Source organism: Culex pipiens, chromosome 1 (genome assembly GCF_016801865.2).
Source record: "Culex pipiens pallens isolate TS chromosome 1, TS_CPP_V2, whole genome shotgun sequence".
Classification (NCBI taxonomy): Eukaryota; Metazoa; Arthropoda; class Insecta; order Diptera; family Culicidae; genus Culex; species Culex pipiens.
In genome coordinates this window covers 55,660,383-55,682,907 of record NC_068937.1, presented here as the reverse complement: position 1 = coordinate 55,682,907, position 22,525 = coordinate 55,660,383, and the positions used below count along the sequence as shown (strand labels likewise).

The window sequence follows — 22,525 nt, the reverse complement described above, 5'->3', positions numbered from 1 at the left end:
GTGCCGTGTGTGGTGGCATTATCATCATCATTTTCACCTAGTTTTCTTTTGTCTCATGACCAAATTCCCGGAATAACCCTCGTTAATCAAACAAATGTTAAAATGCAGAATAGGAATACAAAAATACAAAAATACAAAAATACAAAAATACAAAAATACAAAAATACAAAAATACAAAAATACAAAAATACAAAAATACAAAAATACAAAAATACAAAAATACAAAAATACAAAAATACAAAAATACAAAAATACAAAAATACAAAAATACAAAAATACAAAAATACAAAAATACAAAAATACAAAAATACAAAAATACAAAAATACAAAAATACAAAAATACAAAAATACAAAAATACAAAAATACAAAAATACAAAAATACAAAAATACAAAAATACAAAAATACAAAAATACAAAAATACAAAAATACAAAAATACAAAAATACAAAAATACAAAAAATACAAAAATACAAAAATACAAAAATACAAAAATACAAAAATACAAAAATACAAAAATACAAAAATACAAAAATACAAAAATACAAAAATACAAAAATACAAAAATACAAAAATACAAAAATACAAAAATACAAAAATACAAAAATACAAAAATACAAAAATACAAAAATACAAAAATACAAAAATACAAAAATACAAAAATACAAAAATACAAAAATACAAAAATACAAAAATACAAAAATACAAAAATACAAAAATACAAAAATACAAAAATACAAAAATACAAAAAAATGGGTTGAGGGTTAACGAACAACAAGGAGACAGCCACAGAAGGGAACTCCCACGCGAACGTGATTGATTTCGTCCTCCTTATGTCCTGTCAATTTACGGTGGCGGTGACATTCCCCTCGACTTGGCCATTTCGTCACGTATCTTCTGCGATTGTCACTAGCTTCTTCCTCTTGCTTCGAGGTGCTGTCATTGATCTTCATTTAGCTCGTCTTCGTCTTTAATTATTAACATCCGTCCGGTGCGTGCGCTGATGCTGTCCATTTGGGGAGGGGGGGCAACTCGAGGGAAGGGACACATCTACCGCAGCAACAGAAAAAAGCACGCAATTTCCCGTAAATTGTCTCATAAACACGTAATTATGGACGACACTTCCTGATGCTGCGCTGCTTTTGGTTTCAGAGCAGATGGAAATCATTAATGTTGCATAAACGGGGTTGGGTGACTTCTGGGTTGCGGACGTCTGCGGAATTGGTTCAATTGTTGAGAAATGAAGCAATTTTTCGTTCGTCACCTGCGTGCCGCACTTTTAATTATGAAATCCGAAACAATGGAGTTGAGCGATTTTAATCAACGGTGGCGATGGTGGTTTTGTGCACCCTCGAACAAATTTTTAATTGCAGGATGTTTTTAAAATTAAACGAAGTAAAAGAACGAAATTAATTAGAGTTTGAGTAGAACAGAGTATTTACTTATTATATTTAGTACACGCAAAACCGCCAATGCGAATTTTATGAGCATTGGTACCAGAATCTTGAACATCGAATGATCATAAACGATCATGAGAATTCGATGCTCAAAGCGCGTTGACCATCCGATGTTCAACTTGTTTTTCTCTTAACTTGACAGTTGGTTTGATTGTGTGCGTGTCGCCGCCCGCAGCTTTTGGCTGTTTGCACTATTCACCACTGGCGGCGCCACTGTACATTGCTGCGGCTAGGCTAGTACTTCTTTTCACCACTAGGTGGCTTTTTTCCCCCCCAGGACGCAAACCAAATATGTACGTAAAATATTAATTAAAACATTTTATTTTTATTGCTTCAACACGATAAATAAAACAAATCTAAGCATTGAATATTGAAATCACGCTCATTTAAGTTTTATTTGGTGTTCAAGCAATAAAAAAAATGTTTTGATTCATATTCCTCCTAAGAATATGAGATTAAAAAGCAAGCAGTATTTTGTTTTATTAATATCAAATTGTTATGTTAACTATTGATTTAAGTCTATTCTGCAGAGTGTGGTAGGATTTCTTAACTCTAAATTTTTGTGTCACCATTACGATCAAATTAGATAAACCGCCAGGCCAGGTCACCTCTTTACTTCCTCTGTTTCTCCTCCTTCTTGGCCGCGCTGCCATAACCGATCTGCTCCGTCCTTTTTCACGATATTCTTTTCCTCGGCGACAGCTTTCTTGCCGGCCTCGGACATCCTGACGGTCTTGGCCTCGTCGCGCTTCTTGGCAGCTTCGATCAGTCTTGTCCGTCTCCTTCTCGGATCCCAGTGAGTTGAGCGATTCACGCATCGAAGACAGTCGGGTCCGGCGGCAGATACGCTCCGACGGCGCAGGGCCAGCACTTTCATGTACTCGGTCGTGACGCAACGCTTCTTCTTGACCAGACGATGTCTCTTGCCTTGAAGCACCACCAGCGTGATAAGACGCTGGATTTTGGGCGTTTTGGACTTAGCCTTCTTGCCGTCCTCCTCCGGCAGCGGGTACTTCACCACAAACTTGGCCAAGTTGTACAGCTTGCGGATATTGGTCGCAGGCTTCGGTCCGAGACGGCGCGGCATGGTCGTATCCGTCAGTCCGCGAATCTTCTGACCCTCCCTCAGCATGTTCAACGCCAGCACCGGCAGGTTTGGTCAACGATGCAACAGCGGACCGACTTGCGCTTGTGATCACCGGTTTACCAGCCCACGAAGCCGAGTGGTTGTCACCCGGGCCAGTGTTATTTAGCATTCGTTAGCCGAATTAGTCGTAGAGATTTTCGTCCTGCTTCGAGAGGAGTCGTCAACGTTGCAGCTGTGATCGGGTTGATCTGAAAGTAAATTATAATTTTAGTTCAGCGAGTAGTGAGTAAATGTTCAAGAATGGTCTGATCTTCAATTGGTTTTCCGAGGGTAAGTATTTGTGGGTTGAGTGCTTGGTGTGAATTGCTCGGGAATACTGCGTCAAGGGTAAGGTGCGGGGCAAAGTTCCCGGAAGTTGCCCAAGGGCGTTGTTTCCAAAGAATCACACGCTGCAGGGTTCACTTCACAAGTACATTCTCTACCACATGAACGCATCTGACGAACCTGCCGTGATGGCCAACGGGCGCTGGGAGATCAGTAAAGTCAAGTGTACCTTTTATGCTTGGATCGTTTGCCGCACGTGGACTACTTCCTAAAGCACAGCACCGAGTACTCGGAGGCTACTGTTTGTCCCCCTGCGGCCGATGGAGTTAGGTGGCACCTGGCTGCACCAGAAAAAAGCTCACCTGAAGCATTTCCACCGTAAAAATCGCAGCACGTCATCCTTCTTGGCTTTTTGCACCATTCGAACAACCCACGGCGACCAAAACCGAGACAAAGTAGCCCCAAATTGCTCCGGATCTGGCGTGACACCGTATAGTACACGAATTCGCCACAATTCAACGCCTCGTAGTGCAGCCAAATTCCCTCCAGCCGTTTCCACTGGTACGGTGCAGTTTGACTTCCAGCGCAACTCCCAGTGGACGTCGGAACAACGCCGGACAAGACGGAAGATTCGAGCGTACTTGCGTTGATGAGTTGTTTTGTAGCAAACTTCACTGGAAAGAAAAATATCGCGTTATCCTGAAACCTGTAAACAAAGCAGACACTTATTTAAACAGTCGGGAATCGGTCAAACTTACCCCGGCCGGCTTTTGTGGGCCAGTTTTTGCTTCAAACTTGGTGTTATTTGCCGATAAAAACTATTTTGAACGCAAATTCACCGTGACTAAAAAAAACCGCGCGTGAAAATATCAAAACAAACTGCAATTGTCAAGCGTTAACAAAAACAAGTCTTCGCTATTCGAAGGGTGCAAAAGAAGAAGTTCGCTGTTCAATGAAGCTTCGCATTGAAACACACGCACACTTTGATAATTGTTGTGATGGTGTTAGTGTAAATTTCTAAATCTGACCATTCGATGTTCACAGTTGTGAACATCGGATGGGACAAGCCGTTTGAGCATTCAACGTTCACCGGATTTTCTTTGCGTGTAGGGATCACTTTGCCATTGTTCTACTTTGATACATTATTTTTAAGTATAATCAAAGTTTCCTTAAGAAAAAAAAAAATGCTTTTCCCGTTTACAGTGAGTATCCGAAAATCCCTTGAAAAAAGAGATTGTATTTGCTTTTATTGTTTCTACATCAAATCCTGACACAAAAATTAAGGCTTATCAACTGCATCGTAAAGTTTTCTTTGTTACGATCATCAGCCCTCGTAACGTAATTAGTGAAAATAAGCAGCCTGTTCGCAAGCCCTTCTTCCCTTAAGGGTTCTGATTAAATCTCGACTCATATTATAATTATCAGCTTGAGTCGCATATCTTGTTTTATTGCCTCCAAGTGAAGCACATTCCTTCGGTCTATTAGGTCACTTGCCTTATTTACGAGCAAATCTCCGATAATTTTTATGACTTTTTTTCCGCTCGACCCCCGGAAGCTCGTCAAGAGGATTCTCATCTCCAGGCGAAAAAGGAATAATTTCCCTAGACTTTCCCATTTGTCCCTTCGCTCCTAACTAGTGGCCGCTTTCATCGCTCCAGTTATCATCGTATAAATAATCACTTTGGTAATTAGAGAAAGTTTCGCCTCTTTTTTTTTGTTGCTGTTGCCTTCGTCCAGGGGGTCGATTATTGTCCTCGGTCCTCGGGGTTGATTGGTCTCCAGGACAAAGTGTGGACAACTTGCCTGTGTCGCTTGAAGGAGAAGGGGAAAGAGGGCACATTATTGAGCGAATCTCTCGGACGAGGAAATTTATTGGATTTCCAGATTATTTCCCTCAATCCCTCTATATTTTTTCCGATTTCGAAGAGTCAGTCGACAGACACACCCCAGGAGGAGAGGGAAAGCGGGGGTTGCCCCCGAAAAACTTTACATCATTTTAATTAGCTCTCGTTCATTTTCCAAACCCCACCCGGAAAGAAGGGTCGATGAGGAGAGTTGGGGGGGATGTCACCCATGGCGACATGCCGCTTGAACGCGTTCAGTTCTTCCCCACCGAATGTAGACACTATGGTCGCCGGTTGGAGTCCACCGGTTTTCGTTTGAAGAGGTACGATACCGGAAAATTTTGCCAGTTTGCCAAAATTTGGCGTGGAAAGGTCTCATCCTCCTAGTTTGGGGCGTATTTTTGAAAATGCACGAAATTAAACGAGAAACCATTTCGACCACCAAAGTGTGGCTGGAAACGAGTATGGGTGAATTACTCACATGATCGTTTTGATACCGTTTCTGGGGTGGAATTAGAATCTCTATATATTTGATTTGGTAATTCAATATGTTTAAAAAGGCAATTTTGAAAAATTTGATCGCCTATGCAAGTCTCCATCAAAGTTGTTCAAATTTGACTTTTACCCTCCATTTCAAGGCTTATCTGTAGGGCGTCATCCATAAAGTATGTCACGCAAAAATCGGCAAAAATTAACCTCTCCCCCCACCCCCCCATGTCACACTTTGTCACACAAGGTTGAACCCCCCTCAAAAGTACGTCACATTTTGCCAGACCCCCCCTTGTTTTCGATGGGATTTTTTATAGTATTTATATCTTTAAACCCCCATAATTTTGGTAGTTATGGAAATTTGAATATGAAAAAAAAATTGTCTAGCTTTTAATTTTATAGAATAAACATTGCGATATCAAAAAACAGTTTTGTAAAATTATAAGACCTGGTATAACATTCAAGTATAAAAAAATCTTGAATTTTTTTTTCACGGCTTTGCATCTAATAAGTTCAATCCATTTATTGCAGTTTTCTTATGATCCCTGCTATCATCCCTGCTTTCAAAGCATTTATTTTTATCAAGCAAGAATTTACAAAATATATTGAAGTTCCAACTGAAAAAAACGTGACTATATAATAAATTATAATGTGATACTGTCATCAGGGGTGACATTGGGTCTGGGGGAGAGTTTGGGTCATACAAAAATGCACAAAAATGGATGACGCCTAGGATGTAACAGAATTGGTGAATTTTGCGGGCATTTTAGGGCATGATCACCTAGGTATATTGAGCCTGAATCCCAAATATGAGCTTGATTGGTTACGACAGGACCTGGCGCTTTGATTTTGAATTTTCAATGGGATTTAACCCGTAAAACCAGTGCGTTTTGGGTTTTGCCAGTTTTGAGCCCCTTTACGATTTTTTCATTTTTCAAAAACCTCACGGGGTCATAGTTCGCGTTCTAGGGAACAACTTTGTTGAAGAGTGCGGATAAGCAATTCAATAGAGCAATTCTCTGCCATTTCAGCAATCGGTTATTTATTGCATTATTTTATTTGCTTGAAACTTTGTGAGTACAGTCATCCCTCATATTCGTAACAGTTTACAGATCGGCCAACGTCCAAAAAATCATTAGTTCAGTGAAAAATGTGCTATTTCTGAATACCCCTTGATTCAAGGATTGGTTTAGTTTATGGTAAGTTAAGGTTAGTTTTAGGTTAGGTTGTTTTCTTATTTTTTTTCCTCACCTAGTGTTACAAAACTGATAAATCATATGCTTTTAAAGTTATAAAAATGAACAGTGTTTAAACCAAATGTAATTATTATAAGAAAGATTCAATACAGTATATTTAATTAAAAAAAAAAACAAAAATTCAAAAAATCATAGAAAATCGATAGTTGAACATAATGATTTGCTTTTACCTTTATGTGAAAGCTTTTTTTGCGATCTTTCGATTGATGTATTGACCGATGGTAAATTTTTACGTTTTATATCAAGTTTTCAAAGAAAAACATTGACCCTTGAGATCCACAAATTCGGAACACTTTTTATTACGGACGTAAACAAACACACACTAAAACCAATGAAACAAAAGCTTAGTGATGTTTTATAAAAGGTTTGATAACTTTTTTTGTGTGAAAATGTCTGTTGAATTCAGGTGTTCCACAATTGTGGTAGGCACAATAACATCCCACAATTATGGAATAGGCAATTTGGAGCCAGTGTTTTGCTGCTCTGAATAAATTAGTTTTGAAATGAGCAATTCTCTACTAAAACCGGAAATGGATTTTATTTGTATTTTTTGATTTGGCTCAAACTTTCTGGAGGCCTTTCCTATGACCAAATAAGCTATTTTGTGTCATTGGTTCACCCATACAAGTCTCCATACAATTTTGGCTGCTATCAATACAAAAATGGTATGTAAATATTCAAACAGCTGTAATTTTTGAGTGAATTTTCTGATCAATTTGGTGTCTTCGGCAAAGTTGAAGGTATTGTTGCGGACTATTGAGAAAAAATAGGTACACGGAAAAAAATTGCTAATTTTTTAATCAACTTTTTTTCACAAAAACTCAAATTCCCAAAATACGTATTTTTTGATTTCCGAGATTTTTTGATATGTTTTAGGGGACAAAAATCCGCAACTTTTGAGCCATAGAAAAACATGGTCAAAAAATCTTCCGCCGAGTTATGAATTTTTGAAAAAATAGTGATTTTTGGTAAAAATCGAAATTTTGTGCAAAAACAAAATTTGACGTTATTTTTTATGCAAAATTGAATTTGCAATCGAAAACTACTTTACAGATTTTTTTATAAAGGGCTCCATTTTCAAGATATAGCCACCGAAAGTTTGATTTTAGCGAAATATTTGCAGTTTTTCGATTTTTAAAAATAGTGACCATGAGTGGCCATTTCTGAATTTTTTTTTTTGAAAAGTTCAGAAAATTTGCTATAAAATTATCTAAGAGACATTGAAGATTGGACCTCGGGTTGCTGAGATACAGCCGCTTTAAGAAAAAGAAACACGAAAATTGAAGTTTTCTAAGTCTCACCTAAAAAACCCAAAATTTTCTAATGTCGATATCTCAGCAACTAATGGTCCGATTTTCAATGTTAAAAAATGAAACATTCGTGAAATTTTCCGATCATTTCGAAAAAAATATTTTGAAAAAAATTAAATCAAGACTAGCATTTTAAATGGGCGTAATAGTTACTGTTTGGCCCTTTAAAAATGTTAGGCCTTTGGCCTTTTAAAAATGTCACAAAAGTGTTCCGAATTTGTGGGTGTTCCGAATATGTGGGATGACTGTACCATCCCTGTGATCAAAAAAGACATTTTTTGTTACAGATCTCCATGCAAATTTGACAGCTGTTCATACAAAATTGGCATATAAATATTCATGCATTTGTATCTCGCGAAGACATTTTTGATTGATTTGGTGTCTTCAGTAAAATTGTATGTACTAGTAAGGACTTTTGGTAAAAAGATAAAGGATATTTTTTTGCAGAAAAACCAAATTTGCAATAGAAAAGATTTTTTTAGATTTTTTTGATAAAGTACACGTTACTGAGTTATAGCCTATATAAAATTTTATTTTAAGATTTTCGGCCTTAAAACATAGTGCCCTTGTTTGCCCATCGCTAAAAATATGTTTCTTAATGATCAGAAAATGTCACATAAAATAACTCATGGGCAAATTTAGAATACACACACGGCAAGGGTTGCAAGGTTTTAATATAAACCTGGGAATGTCATATATTTTAAGTGTCAGCCAGAAGATTTGAAAGATATCGAAAGAATTAAAAAATTCTGCCAATTAAGATTTTTTTTATTCAATTGAATGACCTTAATAAAGTTTAACAATTAAGTGCGCGGAAAACGAGATTGGTTCCACATAAAAAAATAGTTCCTTCCTCACATTACTATAGTAAAAACATTCGGTCAGAATTGCATCATTCCTACTTAACACAGTTAATTTAGCAAATTAGGCTTCATTCATTACTAATTTCTTACAATAAGGGTTTCAGATCTCCAATATTTCTGGCTCATCGGCAAGGTCTTTTGATTACCCATCCAACGATGGGTCGCATGACCGTTCCGGACAACGTTTTTATCAAAATATCTGGGATCCAGCCTCTAAAAAGTAACCCAGTATCTTCTATTTACAGTTAAACCTCGCATATGCAACTCATATGGGGGTTTCTTATGCGAAGCACGCATATGCGAGGTACAGGGCTTATGGGATTTTGGCTATATGGGAGACATGGCCTATATTGTTATAAAAAATCATCATAACTATGCAAATTTATAGTGTTTTGGATTCGTTATGAAGTCAGCTATACAGCTACACCAAATTTACAAGGTTTACGATGTTCTAGGTCATCCGAAACTTCCTCAAGTTAAGGCCTATGTGTTCACCGCCGTACAAGTATGAGGTAGCGATTGTGACTGTGGTTTTTGACCTCAGATCATATCCGGATAGCCTCAGAGAGGTTCAGGGACTAGTCTACCGATGTGTGGTGATGTTCTGGGTCTTCTGTAGAGTCCCGGGAGTTACGACCGATGGGTCTACCGCCGTAACAAGATAGAGGTCGGAGGTAATTGACCCCAGATCATATCCAGATAGCCTCAGGGAGGTTCAGGGACTAGGCTACCGATATGTGGTGATGTTCTGGGTCTTTTGTAGAGTCCTGGGAGTTATGACCGATGGGTCTACCACCGTAACAAGATAGAGGTCAATGGTTTTTGACCTCAGATTATATCCGGAGAGCCTCAGGGAGGTTCAGGGACTAGTCTACCGATATGTGGTGATGTTCTGGGTCACCTGTAGTGTCCTGGGAGTTACGGTCGATGGGTCTACCGCCGTAACAAGACAGAGGTCGGAGATTTTTGACCTCAGATCATATCCAGGTAGCCTCAGAGAGGTTCAGGGACTAGTCTACCGATGTGTGGTGATGTTCTGGGTCACCTGTAGTGTCCTGTGAGTTACGGTCGATGGGTCTACCGCCGTAACAAGACAGAGGTCGGAGATTTTTGACCTCAGATCATATCCAGGTAGCCTCAGGGAGGTTCAGGGACTAGTCTACCGATGTGTGGTGATGTTCTGGGTCTTCTGTAGAGTCCCGGGAGTTACGGCCGATGTGTCTACCGCCGTAACAAGATAGAGGTCGATGGTTTTTAGCTCAGATCATATCCGGATAGCCTCAGGGAGGTTCAGGGACTAGTCTAGCGATATTTGGTGATGTTCTGGGTCTTCTTTAAGATCCCGGGAGTTACGACCGATGGATCTACCGCCGTAACAAGATAGAGGTCGGTGATTTTTGACCTCTGATCATATTTGGATAGCCTCAGGGAGGTCCTGGGACTAGTCTACCGATGTGGTGATGTTCTGAGTATTCTGTAGAGTACCGGGAGTTACGGCTGATGGGTCTACCGCCGTAACAAGATAGAGGTTGGAGGTTCTAAGTCATCTGTAGAGTTCTGGAAGTAACGGCCGGCAGATCTACCGTCGTTAAAAGGCAGAGGTCGGTAGTTTTTGACTTCACAACATATCCGTTTAGCCTGAGGGTAGTTCAGGGACTAGTATTCCAGAATGTGGTGATGATCGGGGTCTTCTAAAGAATTCCAGAAGTTACGGTCCATTAGTTTACCGCCGTAACAAGACAAAGGTCGTTAGTTTTATAACAGACTCATTCGGATACCTTCAGGGAATTTTGGAGACTCTCTGGACGGCCTTATTGTCCGTAACTCCAGGAACTCTACAGATGACCTAAAACATCTTCAAAAAAAAATCAAATTATTCGATCTACAGCATTGCCTTGGCGTTCTCGATTGCGATATTCCTACTCGAAGCTAACCTTTTTTTTTAGATAAGTCTGAGGCCAACATTTACTTCCCGTCCGACGGAAGGCGTGATCAGACAAATTTCGTCTCGAAAAATGCCACCGGGTCCGTCTAAGATCGAACCCAGGCCGACTGGGTGAGAGGCAATCACGCTTACCCCTACACCACGGTCCCGGCTGTAGAACATCTTCAGATATACGTTTACTAGTCTCCAAACCTCTTTGAAGCAATCAGAATAGAATCTGAGGTAAAAAACCTCGGACCTCTATCTTGTTACGGTGGTAGACCCATCGGTTGTAACTCCCAGGACTCTACAGAAGACCTAGAATATCGGCACATATCGGTAAACTAGTCCCTGAACCTCCCTGAGGCTATCCGAATATAATCTGAGGTCAAAAACCTCCGACCTCTATCTTGTTACGGCGGTAGACCCATCGGTTGTAACTCCCGGGACTCTACAGAAGACCCAGAACATCACCACATATCGGTAGACTAGTCCCTGAACCTCCCTGAGGCTATCTGGATATGATCTGGGGTCGAAAATCTCCGACCTCTATATTGTCACGGTGGTAGACCCATCGGTCGTAACTCCCGGGACTCTACAGAAGACCCAGAACATCACCACACATCGGTAGACTAGTCCCTGAACCTCCCTGAGGCTATCCGGATATGATCTGAGGTCAAAAACCACAGTCACAATCATACTTGTACGGCGGTGAACACATAGGCCTTAACTTGAGGAAGTTTCGGATGACCTAGAACATCGTAAACCTTGTAAATTTGGTGTAGCTGTATAGCTGACTTCATAACGATTCCAAAACACTATAAATTTGCATAGTTATGATGATTTTTTATAACAATATAGGCCATGTCTCCCATATAGCCAAAATCCCATAAGCCCTGTACCTCGCATATGCAACTCTTGCGACAAAACCGAATCAGGTGGAATGACTCGTATATGCAAAGTTGCATATGCGAGGCGCTCTTATGCGAGGTTTAACTGTATATAAAAAATTTCGACGGTTTTATTCGAACGGGTTTGTCGAAGCCCAAGGAAGGTTCTTACGCTAACTAATTGACACTTTGGCCATTCTGGAACCGATTCTGGAGCATCGGCAAATTGTATGGAGAAAGTTACGTAAAATCATATTTTGATCACAGGAGCCTGAAAAAATCAAAAACGTCAACAAACAAAAAAATGGCAGAACGAAGTTTGTCGGGTAAGGCTTCACATTTTTTTAATACAAATTATTTAAATTTTTTAAAAGAATTTGATAAAAATATTTTCAGAAGTAGATTCTTCTATCCTGAGACCTTCAAAACCGCATTTCATGTTTTTATTAGACATTTTCATAAATTAGGCTAGATTTTTGATGCTTTCAACTATTTTTCCAAAAATAGATATCTATTAGGGTGACAAAAAAAAAATCGACAACAGGAATATTCTCTGACTCGATTCCTTACACAGAAAAAATCGATTCTCGTAATCGTGAATTAAGTTCACGAATGTGAGAACCACGAAGGAATTTATTCATGAGTATGGTGCATTTGCACTATAAACATGAATATATTCCCTCGTGGTTCTCGCATTCGTGAATTTTATTCACGATTTCGAGAATTGATTTTTTTCAGTGTAGGCAAAAATAAGTATCTGTCCCAATTTTGAGCCAAATCAGTTAAGGTTAATGGGTCGATTTTCATCATTGAAGTTTATATCGAGAAAATCGCAAAAATGTGTGGGTCATTTCGCGCCAACTGGCGCTCTGATCAAGCTCAAATTTGGTGAAGCTTTTTGGTACTTTTTGTTCTCCTTTTCAAAAGCATGATTTTTAAATTTTTAAATTATTTTCATTGAAACATGTTTATTTTATTATTCTTGAATCGGACCAAGTTTTCAAACCATCCTCCATGGAAAAATATAGGCTGATAAAAAACTCATTTTCATTTATTCGAATTCTTTGTAAGGTGTAATCTAAGAAAATACTTGCACGAAGTTCCAAAGGGTTAAAAGTGTGGGGAATTTTCTCAGCTTTTCAAACCTATTTTTTCAGGGTGCTTTTCTTTTTAGAAGGATTATTGAAATGCAAAAAAAAATAAAAGGAATCGATAAGCCACAATTTAAACATTTTTAGAGAATGCATAATAAACTAGTACAGTTAATTTGCAATCATTAGTACCGTTATCAGCGGTGACATTTTGTCTGGGGTTGAGATTGAGTCATACAAAAATGCAATGTCGGTATTTCAAAAATGTAAGTTTTGACAAAAAAAAAATGTTTTCTCCGAAAAAATACCTTTTGCGGTTCTATACATTTTTCTAAGAAGTCCTAATCGTAATCTACAACTTTGCTGAAGACACCAAATCGATAAGAAAATACCTTCTCAAGATACTTAATTTCAAACATTAACATATCAATGTTGTATGACCAGCCCCCTATATTATATGGATAGTTGTAAGGAAAAACGAATTCAAATGAAAAATTAAAAGAAATGTAGATTTTCGATATTGTAGCGGTTAGGCTAATTTCCCTCCAAATCACGGTACTTTTATAATCAAGTGTTTCGTCATCCTCTTCTCCAAAAACTATGAAAAGAGTGTAACCGTGACGATGGATTTCTCCAAATCCGTTGCACCCTTTTAAAATTTGGTCACATTGTGAAAAACCCCTTTTTGGCTTTTCTCTCCTGGACATGGCAGCCCCTTTCCGGCTTTCCTTCTCAAAGGCACCATGTGAGAGTGTCATTTATTTTTTCGCAGATTTTGGCACTCTCACAAAATCCCCACCCATTTTTTGATAAAAAGAATCATTTCGGTTGCAACATTTTGGACAACAAAACTGTCATCCCGGCGACTGACAGCGTGCAGGGGGGTTTGACTTTACGCCTGAAGCGCTGCAAAACCTCATGACTTTGAGGTTGACGCACTGGATTTGCATACCTGCAGGGGGGGGGGACTCACAAGTGTTTATTTTGTTGACACCCTGCTGGAATCGACGACGGACATTCGGGAGGTGTTGATTTGCTGACAGCACGTGGGGTTCGAGTCACAGGATGAGTGAAGGGTGTCTGTGCTAGATTGACGGTGCGAGTGAGAAAATAAAGTGCACGCACTTCTTGCACCAAAGTTGCATTTAAGATGGGGAGGCAAGAAATTTAATTCAATTTTGAGGTGTTGACAGCGCATTTCTCCAAGTTTCTTTTGGAATCAAGGACATCACCGGGTGAGTGACAACGTCAGGGGTTTGTGTATTTGTTTGATTTGATGGAACGTGTCAAAAATTTGAGAAACGCCGGAAGTTAGGCAAATCAAAGTTCAAACAGCGAGCGTTTTCGCTTGAAGGTAGACACTTTCGTTGTATGATTTACGTTCCGAGCAGAAACTAACTCTCAACTTTCGTCGTTAGCCCACAAAGATCAGCGACTAGTGATAATCTGCTCTATTAATTCCAACCTCAAACTCTGCTCGCCCCTACAGGTTGATGATATTCAATTACCATCAATTATCAGCCACCAACTCATAGATGGCGCGCGCGTGGCTCCGGTTGCAGCCTGTTAGGCGCTCAGCAGAGAACTTGGGCCATAAAAGCGGTTCTCGCTTGTTTCATAATTTAGTGCCCATATCGGCGAATGTATAAAATGTATCCCTCCGTTGAGGTTGAGGTATCGATCAAACAGAGCTAAAAACTAATGAGAAAAGTGTGGCTCACATGTGTGGAACCACCACAACACAGAAGAGAGTTTAATGGACAAGTCGTGCCAGCAGGTAATTTGCTTAAATGTACGCGGCTTTGGTTGCAATCATCAACCCCGCTAGGGAGCGAGGGTCAGAGCTGACTCAACAGAGTAATTATATTTTATTTCCGAAATGCGCTTCAAAAATAATTACTCCTCAGCACGAAAATCAGAGACCACCAGAAAAGCTTGTGCGCCTACAGGTATATGATTTCAAGCTCCACGCAAAACGCCCGAAAATATGCACAGCGATCAATCTGTGCCGCAGTAATCTCCTTATCGATAATCCTCTATTAATTTGAAAATTTAATCCAACCACTCAGCGAACCATCACCACGTGAGCTCTTCCTGTCAACAAAATTCGCAAAGAATTTGCGAGAGAGAATAAAAAATCCTCCCCACCTCAAGCCACGTGCGCGAGCGGAAAAATTGCCAAAATTAATTTCGCTGTCAAGCTTCGCCGTTTTTGACAAATCATTTTTAAATCTGGCCCCATTTAAATAATTTTATTAATGATTTCGCAAACAAGCTTCAACCGCGAACGATGGCGCGACACATCGTGCGGTATCGTTAGACATCGCTAACGTGGCAACCCCTTAGGAAGAGCGGGACAGACAAAAAAAAATCGCGCGTATTTTGCATATCGTAGGGCGGAAAAAAAATTGTTTATCTTTTCATTGTCCCATCCTGGGTGGGAGTCGTGTGTTGGTTTTTTTTCGCCGGAGGGTGTTTGTTGTGGTGGTGGGAAATCGCGATATCTCCGGTTTTTTGTGAGGGTAGGATTGTTTGCGCGGAAAAGTCGTTGATCCAGGTAATTTTGGCGCACTTAAATTGTAATGAAGGGGTCTTTTGAAACAGAATTGTTTTATTCGAGGACGGTAGCAGTCGTAATACATGGAAATACCGTGAAATTAATATTTTTCATAAGTTTCCTAATTTAACTCTATTTTTTTGTCAAGGTGTTTTTTTTTATACAGTCGTGCCTCGGTTTAGCACCGCATATGGGGGATGCAAAACCGAGGCGTGCATAACCGAGGCACATGATCGGGATTTTTTATACATTTCGAATGTTATTACAACATTTTTAGAAAATGCTCAAAATTTTCACAAAACAACGTATTTTCGAAAAAATACTCAAAATTTCCGTTTTCACAATGTGGGTATTAAACGATCGGGATTTTTTCATACATTCCGAATGTTATAACAACATTTTTAGAAAATACTCAAAATTTTCACAAAACTACGTATTTTCGAAAAAAATACTCAAAATTTAAATTTTTACAATATGTGTATCAAACGATCGGGATTTTTTCATAAATTTCAAATTTAATATCAACATTTTTAGAAAATACTCAAAATTTTCCCAAAACTACGAATTTTTGAAAAAAAAGTACTCAAAATTTCCGTTTTTACAATGTGTTTTTCAAACGATCGGGATTTTTTCATACATTTCGAAAGTTATTAAGAGCCAGATTTTCGCTAGGGGGCACGGCTTTGTTCTAGAGGTCGTATCGATGAGCTCCGATTTTGATGAAACTTTCAGCGTTTGTTGGTCTACACAAAATATGAACTCATGCCAAATATGAGCCCTCTACGATGCGGGGAAGTGAGGTAAAATATCAATTCAAAATTTTGCAAAAATGTTCAAAAAAAATAGGCCGAATTTTTAAAATGCTCATAACTCAAGTTTGGCAATACGTAAACCTGCTCGCTTGGTTTCATTTGAAAGGTTTTTACATACACTACAACTTCGACTCTGAGTGACATCTGTCGGATACTTACTTCCAGAGATATTTACAAATTACAAAAAAGTCGTGATTTTTTCAAAATTGTCGTATCATTCTCAAAAACGTAGATACCACCATACCCTATGTGGCGAAATTGAGGCATGGCTTGTACTCCAAGTCTACAATAAAAACTTTTTGGTACCTCCGATTGTGGTAAAAAAATCAATAACTCTTTGAAAATCTATTTTTATTAATAAAATTTTACAATTCCACCAAACCCAAAACAATGTTTCGATATGAAATTGTTCTTGTTGAGTCTCAATTTTATCGCCGAATATGTTTTATACGCTGGAGATATTAAATATGGCATAATTTGACATATCTTTCAGCTTTTATGTCAAACTAATTCCAATAACAGCGTTCGAAAAGAGATTATTGAGACATTTTTAAAAAGAATGATTGCAAATCAACTGAATGCGTGTACAATACATTTTATAACCATTTTTTCACTGAAATTTATAAATTCTGACTTGTAATTTCACTTTTTATATTTCTTTTATTTTTTTTCGCCTCCCCTCGACCATAGTAAAAGTAAAATTGTTGGAATATCACGTCCAAAACGTTACAATTGATTGAAAGATAAAATTACGCCATTACATAAACTGTTCAGAATTCATGTCACCATTTTCAAAATAAAAAAAAACTCTCAAATTTCAATGAAAACACAAGAACATTTAACTAAATACCTTATTTCAAATACCTACAACAATAAAATCAACAAAACTGATTGACAACATTCATTTTCTGTTTTCTATTATTTTTTAAATACCAAAAATTTCAAAAAAAAAAATCAAGTGATAGATGAACTTTTTAGAATTATAAATTAAAATAACGAAATGTATTTTTTTGCAATTCCGTCGTGAAACTATTTACTTTTCCTGTCATTCTTGAACGACGAAATAGCCTACTTTTCTGTACCAAAAATAACAGAATCGAATAGCAACACTTTTCAAAATAAATGCTGAAAAGCTCTACTTTTCAGCACTGAAATGGGTGCTGAAAAAATCAACTTTTCAGCACTTGTTTCGAAAAGTAACACTTTTCAACATTTTTTTTATTTAAACGATTTATTGACAAAATACATGAAAATTTGACATGAAATTTCACTCAGTGTGTGTTTTTTGGAATTGCAAAAAATGTTGTATGGAACTCGTTGCAAAACTTGATTTTTTCTGCACTCTTCGTATTTATCCAACTCGGTGAACCTCGTTGGATAAATGTACGACTCGTGCTGAAAAAATCCGCATTTTGCAACTTGTTGCATAAACTACTATTTAAATAACCAATTTTATACATTTAGCCCGTAAGCTCATTTGAGCTTCAAAGTTGTCCCGGCATCCAAAAATTTTGAGCACCCCACAAAGAAAAAAATCAATTCTCGAAACCGTGAATAAAGTTCACGATTGTGAGAACCACGTTTATAGTGCAAATGCACCATACTCATGAATATATTCCTTCGTGGATCTCACATTCGTGAACTTTATTCACGATTACGGGAATTGATTTTTTTTTTGTGCGGTCCTAAAAATTGTTTTTTGAATGAAAACTGATGTTTTGCGCAAAGTCTTGTATCAAAATATGCCATATTTAACATCTCCAGCGTATAAAACATATTCGGTGTTAAAATTGAGACTCAACAAGAACAATTTCATATAGAAACATTGTTTTGGGTTTGGTGGAATTGTAAAATTTTATTAATAAAAATAGATTTTTAAAGAATTATTGATTTTTTTACCACAATCGGAGGTACCAAAAAGTTTTTATTGTAGACTTGGAGTACAAGCCATGCCTCAATTTCGCCACATAGGGTATGGTGGTATCTACGTTTTTGAGAATGATACGACAATTTTGAAAAAATCACGACTTTTTTGTAATTTGTAAATATCTCTGGAAGTAAGTATCCGACAGATGTCACTCAGAGTCGAAGTTGTAGTGTATGTAAAAACCTTTCAAATGAAACCAAGCGAGCAGGTTTACGTATTGCCAAACTTGAGTTATGAGCATTTTAAAAATTCGGCCTATTTTTTTTGAACATTTTTGCAAAATTTTGAATTGATATTTTACCTCACTTCCCCGCATCGTAGAGGGCTCATATTTGGCATGAGTTCATATTTTGTGTAGACCAACAAACGCTGAAAGTTTCATCAAAATCGGAGCTCATCGATACGACCTCTAGAACAAAGCCGTGCCCCCTAGCGAAAATATGGCTCTTAAAAAAATGAAAATACTCAAAGTTTTCATAAAACTACGTATTTTTGAAAAAAATACTCAAAATTTCTGTTTTTCACAAGAGGTATCAAATGTTCGGGATTTTTTCATACATTTCAAAAGTTATAACACAAATTTGTGGAAATACCCAAATTTTCACAAAACTACGTTTTTTTTCGAAAAAAAATACCCCAGATTTCAGTTTTTTACAATATGAGTATCACATGGTTGAGATTTTTTCATTAAATGTTACTTTTTATCGTCATGTGTCCAATTTTTCTAAGGGACGACGGGACTTAAACCCGCAACCACCTCATTAGTACTGAGACGCACCGCCAATTGTACCACAGAGGCCCTTGAGGTTCTAGATATCTCAAACCACCGTAGTGCTACGTGTGACAGTTTGGTATCTTTTCCAGCCTGAAAACAGTATATTTAGATCGCTTTGTGTTCATTTGGTATCGTGATCATCGTTTTCTCCTTCTGGCGAAATCCGCTGAGCAGGAAGATTGAGACTATGCTTCAATTTAATTTAAAAGGTTATATTGTAAAAACGAAAATTTTGAGTATTTTTTTTCGAAAATTCTTAGTTTTGTGAAAATTTTGAGTATTTTCTACAAATGTTGTTATTACATTCGAAATGAATGAAAAAATCCCATTATTTTTAAAATTGAAATTTTGAGTATTTTTTTTCGAAATTTCGTAGTTTTTTGAAAATTTGGAGTATTTTCAAAAAGTATTGTTATTACATTCGAAATGTATGAAAAAATCCCGATCATTTAATACCCACATTGTAAAAACGGAAATTTGGAGTGTTTTTTTTCTTCGAAAATACGTAGTTTTGTGAAAATTATGAGTGTTTCAAAAAATGTTGTTATTACACTCGAAATGTATGAAAAAATCCCGATCGTTTGATACCCACATTGTAAATACGGAAATTTTGAGTACTTTTTTTCAAAAATTAGTAGTTTTGTGAAAATTTTGAGTATTTTCTAAAATTGTCGTTATTACATTCGAAATGTATGAAAAAATCCCGATCGTTCGATACCCATATTGTAAAAATTGAAATTTTGAGCATTTTTTCGAAAATTCGTAGTTTTGTGAAAATTTTGAGTATTTTCTAAAAATGTTGTTGTTACTTTCGAATTGTATGAAAAAATCCCAATCGTTTGATACCCATATTGTAAAAATTGAAATTTTGAGTATTTTTTCGAAAATACGTAGTTTTGTGAAAATTTTGAGTATTTTCTTAAAAATGTTTTTGTTGCATCCAAAATGTATGAAAAAAACCTGATCATTTGTACACATATTGCAATAACAATATATTTTTGGTTTCTTCAGAGAAAAAAATATGCATTTTCAAAATACAGGAAAAATACGTATTTTTGTGAAAATTTTCATGCAATAAAAATTTTAATGGATAGCTGACATCATCCCGATTCCAAATTTTTTGATGTTTGCATGATTATTCATAGAATTATAGCCAATGTCTCCCATATAGCCAAAATCCCATAAGCTCTGTGCTTCAGTTAAGCACTGGGCCGTGACAGCTGGCAGCTGAACGGTGCAAAACCGGGGCAGTGCAAAACCGAGGCGTGCAAAACCGAGGCATGGCTGTAAACCGAGGTGACATTTATAGGCTCGTTGATTTAAAATAAAACGAAACAAATACGAAATGAATGGCTTCAATTTAGAAGCGTGCTGAGCTTGCTACAACAACATTCAGAGTATTTCGAGAAGTAGGTAACTTTCAACAAATTTTAAAAGTAAGTGTAATGAAACAGTTATTGCGGAAATATGACTAAGTAATTAAACTTTCAATTTCTATTAATAAGAAGTAAGCAATTTCAGTAAAACAACTTTCATGGAAATCGAGAAAAAAATCACCAAAAACTAAGCGAAATCTGTCTGTGAATTTTCGCTACCGCTTTCATCACGCTTAAAAGAGGCGAAAGAAAAACACGTAAATTTTTGGAAGCAAATCAAATATAGATGTTATGTGAATTTCATTGATACAGTTAAATTTCTTTGATATTTTTACTAACATTGATCAACTGCGAAAAAAAAACAATTCTCTACGAAATCACACCAAGAAAACTGTATCTTTGGAAGGAATTTTTTGATAGATTTGGTGTCTTGGTCAATGTTGTAGGTTTGACTACACCGAAATTGCAATTATAATTACAAGAAAGTTTTCACAAAAATACGTGTTTGTGTTGTATTTTGAAATTCAATTTATTTCTCGAAAAATAGTCAATTTTTTTGCTGTATGGGTATAAAACAAACGAAATTTTTCATACATTTTGAAAGTTATAACACACATTTTGAGAATACCCAAAGTTTTCCTAAAACTACGTATTTTCGGAAAGATAGCAAAAATTTCGGATTTTTTCAATTTGGGTATGAAATGCTCCGGATTTATTTTTACATTTCTACAGTAATAGTATTTTTGTGAAATACTCAAAATTTTAACAAAACGACGTATTTTTGCAAAATACTAAAAATTTGTTTTTTTTTCAAATTGGGTTTAAAATAAAATGGAGTTTATCATACATTTCGATAGATTTTTAGAAAATACTTCAAATTTTCACACGTGCTTTTGATAGAAATACTAAAAATTTCAGATTGTAATAATCTGAAATTTTTAGTATTTTTATAAGAACGTAGTTTTGAGAAATTTTCGAGTTTAAAAAAAAATGTAATTACTCGGGCAAGTGGGAAAAAACAAAACGGAGGACATTACAATAACAAGTCCTGTTAAAATAACTAATTTTGTTATCAGAAAATGATGATCATTGGTAACAAGAAGAAAAAAATAATAACAACCCCAACACTTAGTCTAAAAATCCTTATTGAACAGATCTTATGAGAGAGTAAGACAATAACAACTATACTTAGAGTATGGAAAATAATTTAAACATTAGTCGTGTTATCCGTGTGATATTCCAACTTTTAAAAATATATCAGCAGTCATAACCTTGTTTGTTGATTTTTTTTATTGTTGAATTTTATTTTAACTCTGGGAAAATGTTTACCTATTTACCATAACCCAATTCGATATTATTTTTAATTTTGATTAATACGGCTTTTTTTCTCTTTTTGAATATGGTTATCAATCCAGAAAAATGCATTTCAGATTGTTTTAAGATGATTAGACTTATATTTAGCCATATGGAGCAGCCGTGACTGATTGGTTACGGTGTTCGCTTTGTAAGCGAATGATCCTGGGTTCGATTCCCATCTGCTCCAAACGAAAAAGATCAGGAAATATGAATTTTTGAAACTCTTAACATGAACAAAACATTAAAGTCGCTCGAACCGGGGTTCGATCCCCCGTCCTTTGGATTGGTAGAATTAGGAATACTACTACTACAAACTATATACGTGCTGGGTCTTTGTCCATTCCATTCCATAACGTTTGAATCCGATTGATGCAAAAGTTCTTCAGGGCGGGGCTTGTCGATTCAAGCTGAAGTACCTCGCGCACGGCTAGCCTGCGTAGAAATGGGTCACCGAAGCTCGGCAGAGCTAACACCTACCAAATGCCTATGCGAGTTATTTGTATGTATAGAATTTAAAATCTAAAATACATGGAAACAACTCAATTTGTAAGAAGCGACCGCGTGGTCCCATGTGGTTGGTTGCACACACACACACACACACACATTAGACTTATATTTAGCCATTAAAGTTTTCAAGTTTTTCGTAAACATATTTTCATTTTTTTTTTCAAAACTTAAAGAAAGGGGCGACCAAAATTTTGAAAAATATGTGCAACGGCTTTATTATATTTAATACATAATTTTCCTGTCTATACAATACCGTCAACCGTAAAATTCGCTGTCGAAATTTCCTTAAAATTCAATTTCCACCTCCCATTCATCATCGCTGGCCAATCGATAATTCTCTCGTAAAATATTTAAGTCTTCATACTTTCCCCCTCCAGAAGGTGGTCGCCGCTCGGCGCCCAAACGTTCTAATTTCGCTTCTGGCCAACAGGTCCCGTCCGTGTGTCCCTCTCTCTCCCTCGGCCGGAGAATGTCATGCCATATTTACCATCATACCCGACTTATGAATATTTAATCCTTGGGACTTTCTTTGGACCGACCAAAACCGGGCGACCAAAATGAGTCCGGGGTTTTGCCTCGTGCAGAGTCCAAGATGCTGGGCCCTGGCCACAAACAATAACGGTGGCCGTTTTTCGGCGGGAAAGTTTTGAGGACTCGCAAGGGGAGGGGATGAGTTTGTCTT

General features: G+C 37.1%; 1 pseudogene; it reads right to left on the bottom strand.

Annotated features, from left to right (window-relative positions):
- Window positions 1-1,197: 1,197 nt before the first annotated feature.
- LOC120417774 (40S ribosomal protein S6-like) lies at window positions 1,198-2,658 on the bottom strand (annotated as a pseudogene).
- Window positions 2,659-22,525: the final 19,867 nt, after the last annotated feature.